At 42.1% G+C, this 16,054-nt stretch overlaps 1 non-coding gene across 1 annotated transcript; it reads left to right on the top strand.

The window, feature by feature from the left end:
* The first annotated feature begins 15,406 nt into the window (after nt 1-15,406).
* Trnat-ugu (transfer RNA threonine (anticodon UGU)) lies at nt 15,407-15,481 on the top strand. The gene has a single exon. It is a non-coding gene; the product is annotated as a tRNA-Thr (tRNA).
* The last annotated feature ends 573 nt before the right edge of the window (nt 15,482-16,054 follow it).

Below are 16,054 nucleotides of genomic sequence, written 5' to 3' on the forward strand. Positions count from 1 at the left end.
CTGGGGTGCTTGCGCGACGAGGAGTCGGTGAAGTAGACATATAGTGTGGTAGTCACGCAGTTTGTCCGGCCGCAGCCACCCTAGCTCGGAGTATGAAGCACTAACATGATCATATCGGCGAATGTTGCAGGTGTAACGCACACAGGCATTCATGGTTAGCTCTAGCCGTCTTTTGTTTTCACTACTCATGCCTTGTTGAATCACATCACAATAGTGGAGGTTCGGTAGAACGAGTGCTTGCACGAGCTGGCGTTTCAAGTTCTGTGGGAATATGTTCCGAAACTTTTTGAGAGCATAGAGAGAAGCAGACGTCTTTCGGCACACTGCGACTGTATTCTCCGCCCAGTTGAGATGCTCGTCCAAAGTTACACCCAAGTTTTTCACTGTTTTCTGATATGGTATTGGAGTACCTTCGAGCAGAATAGGAGGTAGCCGTTCGCGGAAATCTGAACTTATTAATTTCTGATGGGCTATTAAGATTACTTGCGTCTTTTTTGCGTTTAATTTAAGCCCCTGGTTTTTCGCCCATGTCACTACTGAAGACAGATCATCATTCATCAGAGCGATTGCAGTGTTTACGTCTTCAGGTCTGACGCTTAGGTAGAGCTGGAGGTCGTCGGCATATGTTTACAGGAGGACAAAACCGACGAAAACAACAGTGGTCCTAAGACTGATCCTTGTGGCACTCCCGAAGAAACATGTTTCGAGGAAGATTTTTCATTTGCGCAGACAACACATTGCTGTCTGTCTTTTAAGTAGCTTTCAAACCATCTCATTGCACTATCAGAGAAATTAAGCTGTTGCATTTTTCTGAGTAATATGTCAAAGTTAACAGTGTCAAAAGCTTTGCTGAAGTCCAGTAGCGTCAATATTGTTGCCTTTCGATTGTCGATGGCATATTTCAAGTCATCAGTTACTTTAATTAGAGCAGTGTTTGTGCTGTGATGTTTACGGAAACCAGATTGAAATTTGTCATATAGACTGAATTCATGCAAGTGTTCAGTGATTTGGTCATGAACAATATATTCAAGTGCTTTGGAAACAGCTGGCTGTATGCTAATTGGTCGGTAATCACTAGGCAGTTGCGGGTTTTCGATCTTAGGGATGGGTCGAATTATGCTTCTTTTCCATGCAGTGGGGTATATTCCGTTCACGAGGGAAAAATTAAATATGTCAGTTAAGACAGGTACTAAGATATCGGCAACATTCTTAATCATGGTTATACCGATAATGTCGTTGCCTATTGCATCAGAAGAGATTCTCATTATTGCTATTCTTGCCGTATTTGTTGTTACATGTTTTAGATGGAAGGTATCGTTGTTAGTTATCCTGTTTGGGGATTCTTGTGGGCGGTAATTATCAGCCGTGCTGGTAATCAGAGGTGCAGAGAAGAATTCATTTAATTCGTTAGCTGACACATGAAAAGTAGTTTCCGATTTTGCCTTTCCGACCCCCAAGCTACGGAGATTCTTCCATAGAGTCGTGGGTTTCAGATCGCTGCTTACAAGGGAGCGAGCGTGCCTGATTTTGGCATTGCGAATGCATTGTTTCACTCTGTTCCGTAGCTTTCTATATTCTTCGAAACGCTCGGTTATTCGGATCTGCCTTGAAACGCCTGTGGGCAGCATCATTATTAGTCATCCTTTGACGTAATTCAGCTGTCAGCCATGGAGCAGGAGATTTTCTTACACGGACTGTGTGCGCAGCTGCATGTTTGTCATAGAGGGCAAAGAGTTTATCACCAAGTTCATTAATTTTGCCGTCGATTGAAGGTTCTCTGATTATTTGATGCCATGAGATTTCTGAGCAATCGGCTGTTAGAGCGTCAAGGTCAATACTTTTCATGTTCCTACAAGTTATGTAACGCGTAAAGTCAAAAATCGATAAATAAATTTGAATTGTACTGCTCCTTACTGGCTGTTACATCAACGTAGAATCTTCTTCTGTATTCTACTATGGTGCTTTTTGTGTCTCCGCATATCGCAGCACGCGACATAGCGTTGCACACGATAAATGTAACCGTTTCAGAGTGTAGAGCAGCCAATGCGACGATCTGACATAAACTCGATTCGATAACAAATGACGAAAACGGGCCGATTTCTCATGTTTTTACTACATATGAATATTTTTCACATACTACCGTGCAACGTGGCTGCTAGTCCTCCCTGCATGCAAAATCTTAAGTTCCTAGCTCATGTCCAGTGCCCCAAAGCCGGCTAAAAAGTACAAAATCGATAACTTGAATTGCACTGCTTCTTACTGGCTAGTACATCAACTTAGAAGTTTCTTCTGTGTTCTACTATGGTGCTTTTAGTGTCTCCGCATTCCGCAGTACACGACATAGCTTTGCACACGATAAATGTAACCGTTTCAGAGAGAAGAGCGGCCAATGTGACCATTTGACATTAAGTCGATTCGATAGCAAATGACGGAAAGGGGCGGATTTGTTAGGTTTGTACTACATATGAACACTTTTCTCATTGTCCCCTGCAACGTGGCTGCTAGACCCTGCATGCAAAATCTTAAGGTCCTAGCTCATGTCCAAGGCTCCAAAGAAGGCTAAAAAGTAAAAAATCGATAACTAATCTTGAATTGTCCTGCTTCTTACTGGCTATTACATCAACTTAGTAGCTTCTTCTGTGTTCCACTATGGTGTTTTTAGTGTCTCCGCATATCGCAGCAAGCGACATAGCCTTCCACATGATAAATGTAACCGTTTCAGAGAGTAGAGCGGCCAATGTGACGATGTGACATTAAGTCGATTCGGTAGTAAATGACGAAAACAGTCGGATTTGTTGGATTTTTACTACATATGAACACTTTTCACATTCCCCCGTGCAACGTGGCTGCTAGTCCTCGTTGCATGCAAAATCTTAAGGTCATAGCTTATGTCCAAGGCACCAAAGCCGCCTAAAAATTGAAAAATCGATAACTAAACTTAAATTGTACTGCTTCTTACTGGCTATTACATCAACTAAGAATCTTCTTGTGTTCTACTATAGTGCTTTTAGTGTCTCCGAATATCGCAGCACGCGTCATAGCCGTCCACACGATAAATGTAACCGTTTCAGAGAGTAGAGCTGCCAATGTGACGTTCTGTCATTAAATCGATTCGATAGCATATGACGAAAACGGGCGGATTTGTTAGGTTTTTTCTACATATAAATAGGTTCCAAATACTCCCGTGGGACGTGGCTGCTAGTCCTCCCTGCATGCAAAATCTTAAGTTCGTAGTTCATGTCCAAGCCCCAAAGCCGACTAAAGAGTCAAAATCGATAACCTGAATTGTACTGCTTCTTACTGGATATTACATCAACTTAGAAGCTTCTTCTGTGTTCTACTATGGTGCTTTTAGTGTCTCCGCATATCGCAGTACGCGACATAGCTTTGCACTCGATAAATGTAACCGTTTCAGAGAGAAGAGCGGCCAATGTGACCATCTGACATTAAATCGATTCGATCGCAAATGACGAAAACGGTCGGATTTGTTAGGTTTTTACTACATATGAACTCTTTTCTCATTGTCCCCTGCAACGTGGCTGCTAGACCTCCCTGCATGCAAAATCTTAATGTCCTAGCTCATGTCCAAGGCTCCAGAGAAGGCTAAAAAGTAAAAAAATCGATAACTATACTTGAATTTTACTGCTGCATACAGGCTATTACATCTACTTAGTAGCTTCTTCTGTGTTCTACTATGGTGCTATTAGTGTCTCCGCATATCGCAGCACGCGACATAGCCTTCCACACGATAAATGTAACCGTTTCAAAGTGTAGAGCGGCCAATGTGACGAACTGACATAAAGTCGATTCGATAGCAAATGACGAAACCTGGCGGACTTCTTAGGTTTTTACTACATATGATCACTTTTCACATTCTCCCGTGCAACGTGGATGCTAGTCGTCCCTGCATGCAAAATGGTAAGGACCTAGCTGATATCCAAGGCACCAAAGAAGGCTAAAAAGTCAAAAATCGATAAATAAACTTAAATTGTACTGCTTCTTACTGGCTATTACATCAACTTAGAAGCTTCTTCTGTGTTCTACTATGGTGCTTTTAGTGTCTCCGCATATCGCAGCACACGACATAGCTTTGCCCACGATAAATGTAACCGTTTCAGAGAGAAGAGCGGCCATTGTGGCGATCTGGTATTTCGTCGATTCGATAGTAGATGCCGAAACCGGGAGGATTTCTTAAGTTTTTACTACATATGATCAGTTTTCACACATTCTCGTGTAACGTGGCTCCCAGACCTCGTTTCATGCAAAATCGTAACGTCGTCAGTCATATCCCTGGCGCCATAGGCGGCTAATAAGTCAATAATCGATAGCTAAAACTTGAATTGTACTGCTTCTTACTGGCCGATTACATCACCTTAGAGCCGGCCGCGGTGGTCAAGAAGTTCAGGCGCTCAGTCCGGAACCGCGGGACTGCTACGCTCGGAGGTTCGAATCCTGCTCGGGCATGGATGTGTTTAATGTCCTTTTGTTAGTTAGGTTTAAGGAGTTCTACGCTCTAGGGGACTGATGAAAACAGATGTTAAGTCCCATAGTGCTCAGAGCCATTTGAACCAATAACTTAGAAGCTTCTTCTGTGTTCTATGGAGTTGCTATTAGTGCCTCCGCATGCCGCAGCCAGGGACATAAGTTTCCAGACGATAAATGTAACTGTTTTATAGAGAAAAGCATCCAATGTGACGATATGTCATTACGTCGATTCGACGGCAATTGACGAAAACGGGACGATTTCTTAGGTTTTTACAACACATGAACACTTTTCCAATTCTATCGTGTAACGTGTCTTCCAGACTTCGTTTCATGCCAAATCTTAAGGTCGTCGGACATGTCTGAGGCACCAAAGCCGGATAGTAAGTCAATAATCGATTACTAAAACTTGAATTTTACTGCTTCTTACTGGCTGATTACATCAACTTATAAGTTTCTTCTGTGTTTTACTGTGTTGCTATTAGTGCCTCCGCATACCGCAGCACACAAAGTAAGTTTGAAGACGATGAAGGTAACCGCTTCACAGAGAAATTTCAAATTCTGTGTCTGTGTCTATTGCCTGCTCATATTGTTTAAAGCAGGTTGCTCTAAATGCCCAGTGGATCTGATTCCATTGATACCTATTCTAAACAATCTCGGATTGGTAAAGACCAAGCTCTGCTTATACTTATAGTCTGGGAAGTTGACAGTAAAATATGATGGTTAAAGATGTCCACTGAGTATTCCCATATACACTGAAGTTAGCTTTGAACAACAAATTATTAATTGGCCACCTACTCTTGACTCAATAGCTACTAAGATCTTTCACTAGTGAAGGAGGTGACGACGTTGTTATGTCCACTAGAGGCTTCTGTAGTTTGCTGAAAATGATGTGATATAATTGTGCCTTGTGATTTTCTGTGGAGTTCCAGAGTAAGTTCTATACTGGTGCAGGACATTCATTCGTGCTGTTCTCATTCGAGGCAATCCTGGATTCTGAATCTCAAGCACCAGAGGATTATAAACAGCAATGCAACCTCTGTCTTCCTGGCTGTGCAGTATTTCAAAGTGCTCTGGTTGACAGTCTCTTCTCATTGTGCAGTGCTTGTAGATTATTGTAAATGGATTATCTGCATTATTTAGAACATCTCATTCTAAACTTTCTAAAGAACGAGACTTTTCTGTCATTACCACTTTTTGTGTGAGGTGATAAATACCAGGAATTTGATTGCATTTTGAGAACCTAATCGTAACTAACATTATTGTCTATGTAAATTAATGGAACTGGATTTTTCCTGAGGTCAGCAGTTTTCCGAAGGTCGTCGTTTTTCCACGATGTCGTCGTTTTTCCCCAAGGTCGGCGTTTTTCCCCGAGGTCGACGTTTTTTCCCGAGGTCTGCGTTTTTGCCCCGAGGTCGGATCAAAGATTTTTTTTCCCGAGGTCTAGAAATCTATCGATATATTGAAAATCCAAAGTATTTTCATGTATGTAGACTATACCGTTATGTCATGTCATCTTGAAACATTTATCCGACCACTAGATAATGGTATTTATCAAGATAGCGATATATTTCGTTATATCTATTTATTTCGATAATCGTTTTCTTAGGGGTACAGATTTATTTTGAGACGTCCATACTTTTCCCATTATCGATTCAATTCGATATATCGACTTACGTAGATGCGCACATTAAATCATGATATCGATTTATTTCGAGATATCTATCTATATTGAGGAGTCTATTTATTTCGAGATATCGATTGATTTAGAGTATCCGTTATATCGAGATATCGATTTATTTTGATATACCGACACAATTAAGGTTGTCTATATATTTCCAGGTATCGATATATTTCCATGTATTGGTGTACTACAGATATCGATTCTTATCGAGATATCGATATAATTCAAGGTACCTCCATATCTCTAGTAATCCATAAATTTCTAGATATCGCTATTTTGAGAGATATCTTTATATTACGTGGTACCAATATATTTCGAGATATCGATATATTTCTGTACCTCAATTATTTCGATATGTCGACTAGCATCGAGATTTCGGTCTATATGGTAAGCCGAAATCCGTCTAGATGTCGATATACTTTGGGATATCGACTCATTTCGGTGTAGCGGTTTTTTGGAGGTGTCGATTTATTTCGAGGTTTCGATTTATTTCACGGTGTCGATTTATTTCGAGGTTGCGATTTTTCGAGGGTTGCGATTTATTTCGAGGTGGCGATTTATTTCGAGGTGGCGATTTATTTCGAGGTGTGGATTTATTTCGAGGTGTCGATGTATTTCTAGGTGACGATATATTTCGATGTTACTTGTCGACTGCATCAGCTTAGAACCTATTTCGTACAGAGTGGTGCGACTGCATACCTCAGCAGGCGACATTGATATCCAGACGATCAATTTTACCGTTTCCGAGAGAAAAGCGTGCGATGTGATGAATTGGCACTACTTCATTATGAAAACAAATGACGAAAACGTGAGGTTTTCTTCGGTTTTTCTGCCACTGCTGCCAACTTTCAGCCCACCCCCTCCTCCCCTTCCCCAGTCGTGGCGATCAGCTTTTGTGATGGAAATGGACACAGGAAAGTAATAACGTTCCATGAAATCCCATTCTAGGGACGTTCAAGGGTAAATGTTCCAGACGGTTTATTTGCATTAAGACACGCATACTGCGCATCTAAAATGTCACATCTGCCAGATCGTTTCTATTGTCAACAGTGGAAAACAAAACAGCGTACTGAAGAAGCCATAGTGAGACGCGGTTTTTGGTAGACGAAATAATAGGAATACTCTAGCCACTGATAATGATGATCTAATGAGAATTCTGTTATTGTTTTGAAAGATGCATTTAAATATGCATTGAACGTAGCTCCAAATTATTTTGAGAATTATAATTGCGGTATTATGAATCTACATTGGAGATTTTGTAATGCAAAACATTTCGATCTGAGAATACTTTACGTGATAGTACGGCATTGACCTTGTGTGTCATTAGGGTAAAGTTAATTTGCCGCCATTCACATAAAATTTATCCGCCATTAACATAAAATCTATTTTTCAGCGTACTGCAATAAGGACTCACTTCAGATGATTGGACAATTAAAGAGAACTCAAACCGTTATTTTAATAGTATTCGTAGGTCCATTGCAGCATTTACCGTGGACAGTCCCTGAGCCTAGACTGTCAGTTTTATGTAGGGAGTACTACTTTAAAAAAGCACTCCGTGTTCAGATCACAAGTGGCCAATCAGGACCATCCGACCGCCACGTCATTCTCACTGAGGGTGGAGGAGGAGCTGGCTCTCCCACTCGTTGTGGTAGTTTCCTTTGACTGGAGCCGCTACTATTCGGACGAGTAGTTCCTCAATTGGCATCGGAAGGCTGAGTGCAACCCGAAAAATGCCAACAGCGCATAGCGGCCCATATGGTCACCCATCCAAGTGCCGACCACGCCCGAAAGTGCTAAACTTCAGTTATCTGACGGGAACCGGTGTATCCACTGCGGCAAGGCCATTGCCCCTACCACTTTTTATGATATTTTTGATCGTAGTTCAGGTCTGATGGCTGGGAAGAATGGACGTTTACCATGTTATGCACATTTATATTTTCACTACGTCGACACAGCTGGTCCAATTACGACCACAGGTGATGGTAGCCATAATGATCGTGCCAAGCATCCCGTGTACATTAGTTACACCCAAGTGTGTGGGCATCACAGCATTCGTGACATTTAAATTTGTTACTTCTTTGCTACTATATTCGCAATAAATTTTGCAGGCAGTATCCGCATATGACGCTGAATGTACCTACAAAATTATATCATTGTACGACACATGTTTCGGGAGATACGTCATAAAAACTCAGGACAAGGCCAGACGCTGCATAGTACGGACGTGGACGCACAGCTCTAAATAAATGCCTGGTCAACACCAAGCTTTTCCGCTAGTCATCTTTAAAGATAAAAATTCCCAATATTGTCTACCAGCGTATTTTTGAAAAACCTTTATTTTGTCATCCATTTTTTTCCTGTAAAAATCGTAAAAGCCGTGCATCATTGTGTTTTTAAAAAGCGTTTCTTATTGTCATCTCTTTTTATGTATTTTAAACCATCTATCGCTTGTGTAACCTGTGGCTACAAGTCCATTCCCTTTATGGTGTAATCGAAATAATAAACAACGCAAAAAAGTGTGGGTCAATTTCTTCCTCATTTTTCGGAACTTCTGATAATAGTAAATCGTTGGCTCTTTGAGGGCGTGGTAGGTACATACAAGAGATTAGTGTAAGATTAGAATTTGGGTTAGATGCAGTGCCAGGAGGTTCTGTTTCTATCTGGCTAGCTTCAGAGTACTTCACCATCTACTAAGTGATGCGTTTCATTGTGAATGGTGTGTTCTGTGCTAGGTCTACCCTTTTACTGCACAATGCTGTTCCTTCGATGCTATTAAAACCAGGATGTTATCAAAATATATGCACAGTGGCAGACTGGAGTCTGCTGAAATATTTCCAGTGGTGGGGAGGGGGGAAGGCGCGTCGGGGCTGGAGTGCATGATTCTGAAACTGGCACTCTGTGTACAAATCAGCTGGTCAGTTACGAGGTGCATCAAGCTACAAGACCCTAACTCTATAAGCGCTACAACTGGCCAAAGCTAAGGTTTATCAGTATTGTGGAGAATTCTTATCTGGAAGAGTATATTGTAACGAATAAAAACTCTTTACTCCAGATTCCAGGGAGGGTTGGGGGCGATGGGTGAAAGTGCCCTTTTGCCTATCCTCCCCTCCCCACCTCCTCCCCTCCCCCTCCCCTTCATCCTCGCAGACGCTAATGGCTGGCCCGTTCATTTTGAGAACATCAGAGCTCCAGTAACCTTTCTGAGAAACTGTTCTTGTTGTCCTTGTGCGTTAATCTTACCACTCAGAACACCAGTGGGAATGTTGGTTATCGCTGAAATAACTGGTTTTCGGCTCTTATCAGTTTCCCAACCCTTCTTTAAGCTAATTGTTAAAGCCCGTCACAATACCAGTTCTTGTAATAACCGATTTTCAGTCTTTTATTTACATTATTTTCTCTAGTAAACGTAGAAATCAAACAAAGATTAAACAATTTTTACTTTCTCAGTTTCTTGATAAATGGAATCAAAATGTCAAATTAAATACCCTTATGATGACCTGCAGCCGTTCAGAACGAAATTAGAATTATATTAATACCGTCAGCTGCTCACGTGTGTCGATATATATCAACGGCGACAGGTGACAATGTGTGCACGTCTGGGACTCGAACCCGGGATCTCCTGCTTACATGGCAGGTGCTCTGCCCATCTGAGCCACCGAGGGCACAGACGATAGTGTGACTGCAGGTACTATCTCGCGCACGCCTCCCGCGAGACTCACATTCTCACCTTGCATGTCCACACACTACATTCGTAGTGTCCCACACCGACACACTCATTACTCGTGGAACACATTCTTACCAAGTCCAGTTCGGGGAATACGTGTGCATCTTCACAGAAGAAGGTCATGGCTGGTATTGCCAGAACCATATACTTATATTGATATGGACATGTCTTCCACGAGGAATGAGTGTGTTGGAGTGGGACTCTACGACTGTAGTGTATGGACATTCAAGGTGAGAATGTGAGTCTCGCAGGAGGCGTGCGCGAGATAGTCCCTGCAGTCGAACCATACACTCTGTCCTCTGTGCCTCAGATGGATAGAGCGTCTGTCATTTTAGCAAGAGATCCCGGGTTCGAGTCCCGGTCGCGGCACACATTTTCACTTGTCCACGTTGATATTTATCAACGCCCGCGAGCAACTGACGGTATTAATATAATTCTAATTTCTTTAAATTAAATAGTCAAATAAAACTTTGTCCGATCTTCGCTGCTGGCGAGTGCTTCTATACTACAGAAAACTGGCAATATTATCCTACTGATTATAGTTTTTAGAAGCTCTGCTCAAAAATTATATTGTAATCGGTTATCACAGCACTATGCAGGCATTACGTATAGTCCCGCGATAAAGAGTGAAAACTGCGGCAGGAGAACTCTCTTTTTCGTTTTAATTTCTCTGTTTTTAAGGGCTAAAAGCAGATAACGGCATACTACGTAGACACAGCAGCAGATCAGGCACTTTCTACTTTTATCCAGAACTATGAATGATTTGTTAAATTTTAACTTTTTTCCTTGTATGATGTCGCAAGTCGACCAAATCTAACTTTGTTCTTCACTCGTACCGCATATCGTAAAATACTTCCAGACTTCCAGATGGTGCCATTCTATGTTACAACTGACGTTCGACAACAGCGAGAAACTGTGTCCAGTCTCGCGCTCTGCTTGTATAACAGGCACAGTATTGTCTCGGCAATGTTGGACCAATCCATTTGTTGCTCGTTTCTATCAGCAGTGTTATTAAAGTGGCATACATAACTTTTCCCATTTTTTTCTGTAATAACGCCGTATTTCAGTGCTATGGAAATCTTACGAATAAAAATTACTCGTCTTTTTTTAAAAAGGTTTATTTGAAAACTAAAAATTTTACTACGACATCTGTGGCTAATTGATATATCTGTTTTTACGTGGTTATCAGGAAAAAATGAAAAGATACTTGTTATAACCGAGAGCAAACAAATACTGAAAGACATCGGTTATTCAGAACTAAAATACCCATGTCGTTTTAACTGATCGGTTTTTCTATCTATAAACTGCAGTGTCGCCATAGAAAAGTGTGTCGCTCCATCAATGTCCATAGCAACTTTGAGATATGTGTTTATGCGCAATATCGGCAAATGGAAACACGAAGAGGTAATAAGCACCTGAGCGATAGAATTTATTTCACAGTCAGAAAAGTCGAGTGACAGGCAAGACTGAATCACTGTAATAGAAATTATATGGAAAGCTGTGTAAAGGAAAATTTCCAGTTCTTTCGTGGATTCCAAAATTGAAGCAAATTCCGGGACACCAAGGTGACATAGTCTTATACGGATAGTATTCCATGACTAACGTAATTGGCCCATATACTGTACTGGTATACGGATAATATTACACGACTAACGTAATTTACCTGAAATAATTTACAAACATGTTACTGTAACATTCGCTACTACTCATTACGCTAATTCACCTTCAGCCATTAAGCGCAAATCTCAGTTATGATACGTGCGCCAAACAAAAATTTATCAACCTAGTAACTCAAGACAACTACAAACGATCATTGTGTGCAAAATAAATAGAACACTTCATAAGAAGAACATGACGGGTTTGAATCATTCCCACCGCAAAGGATGAAAAATTCAGGCTCGCACACAAGACCACTTGATAACTAACCAGAAATTCAGATTAGTTGTAGCTTCGGTGACAATCGCCTTTTTTACATTTTCCCCGTAAACTAGATAATTATGAAACGTAAGCAACTACTGTAAAATATCTGCGGCAACGGCCTTGCCGCGGAGGTTGCATCGGTTCACGTGGGATCACCGAAGTTAAGTGCGTTGTCGGGCGTTGAAGGCACTTGGATGGGTGATCATCCAGGCCGCCATGCGCTCTTGCCATTTCTCGGGGTGCACTCAGCCTCATGATGCCAATCGAGGAGCTACTCGACCCAATAGTAGCGGCTCCGGTCAAAAAATACCAACATAACGACCGGGAGAGCAGTGTGCTGACCCCCGCCCCTCCTATTCGCATCCTCCACGGATGATGACACGGCGGTCGGATGGTGCTGTCCCAGTAGGTCACTCGTGGCCTGAAGACGGAGTGCTTACAAAGCAAACTACTCTCCAGTGGATGGTCGTACTACTGAGACCTTGATGCCTGGCATCAATAACAGATGGCAGCACAAGAGGTTGGCTTACGCCTACTGCCGAATTTTGCGATCTGTCGTAAGCCTGCGTAAGCACGTAGGGCCTTCCGTCTTAAGTGCAAGCATATCCATTGCGTTTTCTGTCAAGCGACTTGAGTGGAATATTTCATTATTTCTGAAATTTTATAGAAATGTTTTTCTTTGTATATCCTCACCATCGGTACTGAATTTACTGTAAAATTATTTGCTCACTTTTCGGAACTTCCGTTCATAGTAAATCGATACTATTTGAAGCCGTGGTAGACACGAGTCTAGTGTGCTTCACCTTCAGCACCTTCTGTGTCAGTCTCGGTTAATATGTCGCTGATTTCACAACGAACAGTTCGTTGTCTACTGAGTATACTGTCTGTTGCACGACACTATCCCTCCCACGCTGCTAAATGTAGGTCGTCGGCAAAATGTGACTGCAGTGGAACAAGGGCGTCTGCAGAAATTTCCCCAGGAGGTGGTGGTGGCATTGGTAGTGGTGTGTGTGTGTGTGTGTGTGTGTGTGTGTGTGTGTGTGTGTGTGTGTGTGTGTGTGTGTGTGGAGGACTATTACTATGAAACTCACACAGTCCAGACCGCCAAGGAAAATAAACCTTGAGATTTGGAAAGAGTGTTGATCTTATACCGCTTATACTGCATATTTCAAAATTCCACCTCTAAGGGGGAGACGCAGGACATGAAAGGATTTCTGAATCATGTAGCTATTAAGGTAATTTTGAAGCTAGGCATACGAACATTTGTATCTGGTTTCTAGGTCAGAAATAAAGAAATATGTGTTCCAGTATCTTTGGGAATTTAACCTCTATGAGGTGAAATATTGGATGAACATTTTATTTTGAGATAAATAATTATGGAAGAACTATGAAAGTATTTTTAAGGCTACACATACGAAAATTGGTATTTGACTTCAAGGCTACAAATAAGAAAATACGTGTTTCGGTGTTTTTGGAAGTTCAACCCCTAAGGGGATGAAATAGAGTGGGCTGGTGCGTTTCTGGCGCCAGTTTCCGTCGATCGTTGTTTCGATCTTTGAGTCGCGGTCCAGAGGACACTGCTCCCTAAGCGACTGTAGTAGTTCTCTGTGCAGCCCAACATCGGGCTTACCACGCTTACACTGGACACAGTTGCCAACAAATCGCCTGCCATCGCGATATAGGTTGGGCCAAAACATGTATTCCTGAACTCGGTTCAAGGTCTTGTAGAACCCAAAATGACCCCCGTCCGCCGACTCGTGGAAATATCTGAGTGCCATGCTAACTCGTTCCTGTGGAATACAGACCTTCACTTGGCCACGGTTGGCTCCCCCTTTACACAAGAGGCCCGCACGAAGGCAACAGCTAGTGACGACGTCGCCATCCACAAACTGCTGCATATTCGGTCCCCACCCGGCGTCCTCGGCCTGTTTGCCGGCTAAGTCGAAGAAGAAGCCGGGTGTCTCGGAGAGAAGGAAATTCACCCCCAGATCCGGCTCCACGTTTCTGAAAATGGTTCATTATGAAAGCATTATGAAAGCATATCTGACAATTCGTATTCGGCTAATCTGTTACAATTTTTAAAAACTACGTGTTTCACTGGTTTTTAACTTCGAGCATAAGGGGATGAAAATTTTAATGAAATATTTATTGCGTTATATTAAAATATTTTAAATCTGCATCTACGAAAACCGGTATTTCACTTCTCAATTAGATATAAAGAAATATGCGTTATACAAGCAAGAATACAAACGGCTTGATTAACAAAAACCTTGGACCCCAGCTGTCAGCATTGCTTTTTGGTCATTCAGCAAAAGACCATGCTTCAACGGCGTTAAGTTTAGAAAAGTTTAGAAAGTGTTGCAGTTTATAAAAGACATAAAAAAACGATTAAAGAAAAAATGCTTTGCAGACCATGAACGGTCTAAGTAAGTAAAGAAGCGGATGATAAGCTAGCTCTTTATGCAAATAAGTTGGTCAGTTTAAGTTCCGAGACATGTCATGCAGCAGGAACGGAATCCTATAGTTGCTACGATTGGCTAAAGGAAAAGTTTTGCAGAATCACGCGAAATCACTTCTGCAAGTGGCTGAGAATCTCGTAATGAATAAAAATTCTGTACTGAGAATTCCAAGGTGGGAGAGGCGAGATTCCTCCCCCCCCCCCCTTCCCCCTTCTCAGAATCCTATCCTTCTTTACCTACAGCAAAAAATAAATAAATAAATAAAACTAGAGAAATTTCTACTGTGAAACTATTTGCATACAAGAGAACGGCCATTAAAATTTAACTCTTCAAAGTTTTAAGCCCTGGCCCGTTCGAAAATTCAATTTCTTTGTAGTTGCATTTTTTAAAGGTGTACTTGTCTAGACTCCTGGAACGGAAAGGTTTTTTTTTTTAATCCGTGCTTTACAAAAGTTTCTACAGTCCATTGTTTGAAGCAGTGTCACGGCTGCCATGAGCCGCGCGGGGTACCCGCCATGTGTCCAACGCCTTGTCACGGCTCGCGCGGCTCCCCCCGTTGGAGGTTCGAGTCCTCCCTCGGGCATGGTTGTGTGTGTGTTGTCCTTAGCATAAGTTACTGTAAGTAGTGTGCAAACATACGGACTGATGGTTCAAATGGCTCTGAGCACTTTGGGACTTAACATCTGAGGTCATCAGTTTCCTAGAACTTAGAACGACTTAAACGTAACTAAATTAAGGACATCACACACATCCATGCTCGAGGCAGGATTTGAACCTGCGACCGTAGCGGTCGCGTGGCTCCCGACTGAAGTGCCTACAACCGCTCGGCCACATCGGCCGGTCTATCATGTATTCTAGAAGAGCTGCAAGGTCGTCAGTGGCGCCTGTTCTTTCTAGAACAGTTACTATCTTCATATCTATGGTTAAACGTCACCCAGCCATTGACCTTCGTCTGTGCGAATGCGCACAGGCTACCGGAAATCTTACGGCAATCGTCACCTTAGTGTGAGCCAGTAATGAGTGGATGGACAAATACCTAATAAGTACATTACGTAATCGGATTGTGGGCGGTTCGGGGTGTGAGTCTCACGGGAAGCGTGCGAGGGATAAATTCCTGCAGTCGTGCTGTTCATTTGTGCCCTCGATAGCTCAGATGGATTGAGCGTCTGCCTTGTAAGCAGGAGATCCTGGGTTCGAGTCCCAGTAGCGGCACACTTTTCAGCTGTCCCCATCGAAGTATATCAACAACACCTGTCGGCAGCTGAGGGTTTCAATTAATTATCAGTTGTGTAGGTGATTCGATGAACCCTTTGCCAGGCACTTAAATGTGTTTTGCAGGGTATCCATATAGATGTAGATGATAACTCGTCCCGTGTCGCACGTGCTCAAAATGATTCATACTGCAGAATGCATGCAAACATACTCACCGAAAATACGGACGAATATCAAGTGCAGGCTGCCGAGTGCTGCATATCCAGCTTAGACAGATCGGCTTCTCCTGCCAAGAAGAACAGGAAGTTGCTGTCTAGGAACAATCAGAGGTAGAGGAAGGGCTGATAAATACTCCTTGAATTGCAGACTAAACGTAAATAACGAAAATACATTTTTGGTAAAAATTGGTCAAAACATAATCGTTTGCCCTCCGTATTGGATTAGCTGTTTTGAATATTGAAAATCTGACTTCAGATTCGTTTTCAGCGACATTAAGAATATATGTGTAACACTCAGTTCATGCAAATCGAAGTAATAATATAACTAAATGTTTTCCCTAAACTTTGAACACTT

The sequence above is a fragment of the Schistocerca gregaria genome, unplaced genomic scaffold (assembly GCF_023897955.1).
Source record: "Schistocerca gregaria isolate iqSchGreg1 unplaced genomic scaffold, iqSchGreg1.2 ptg000213l, whole genome shotgun sequence".
In the NCBI taxonomy this organism is placed as follows: Eukaryota; Metazoa; Arthropoda; class Insecta; order Orthoptera; family Acrididae; genus Schistocerca; species Schistocerca gregaria.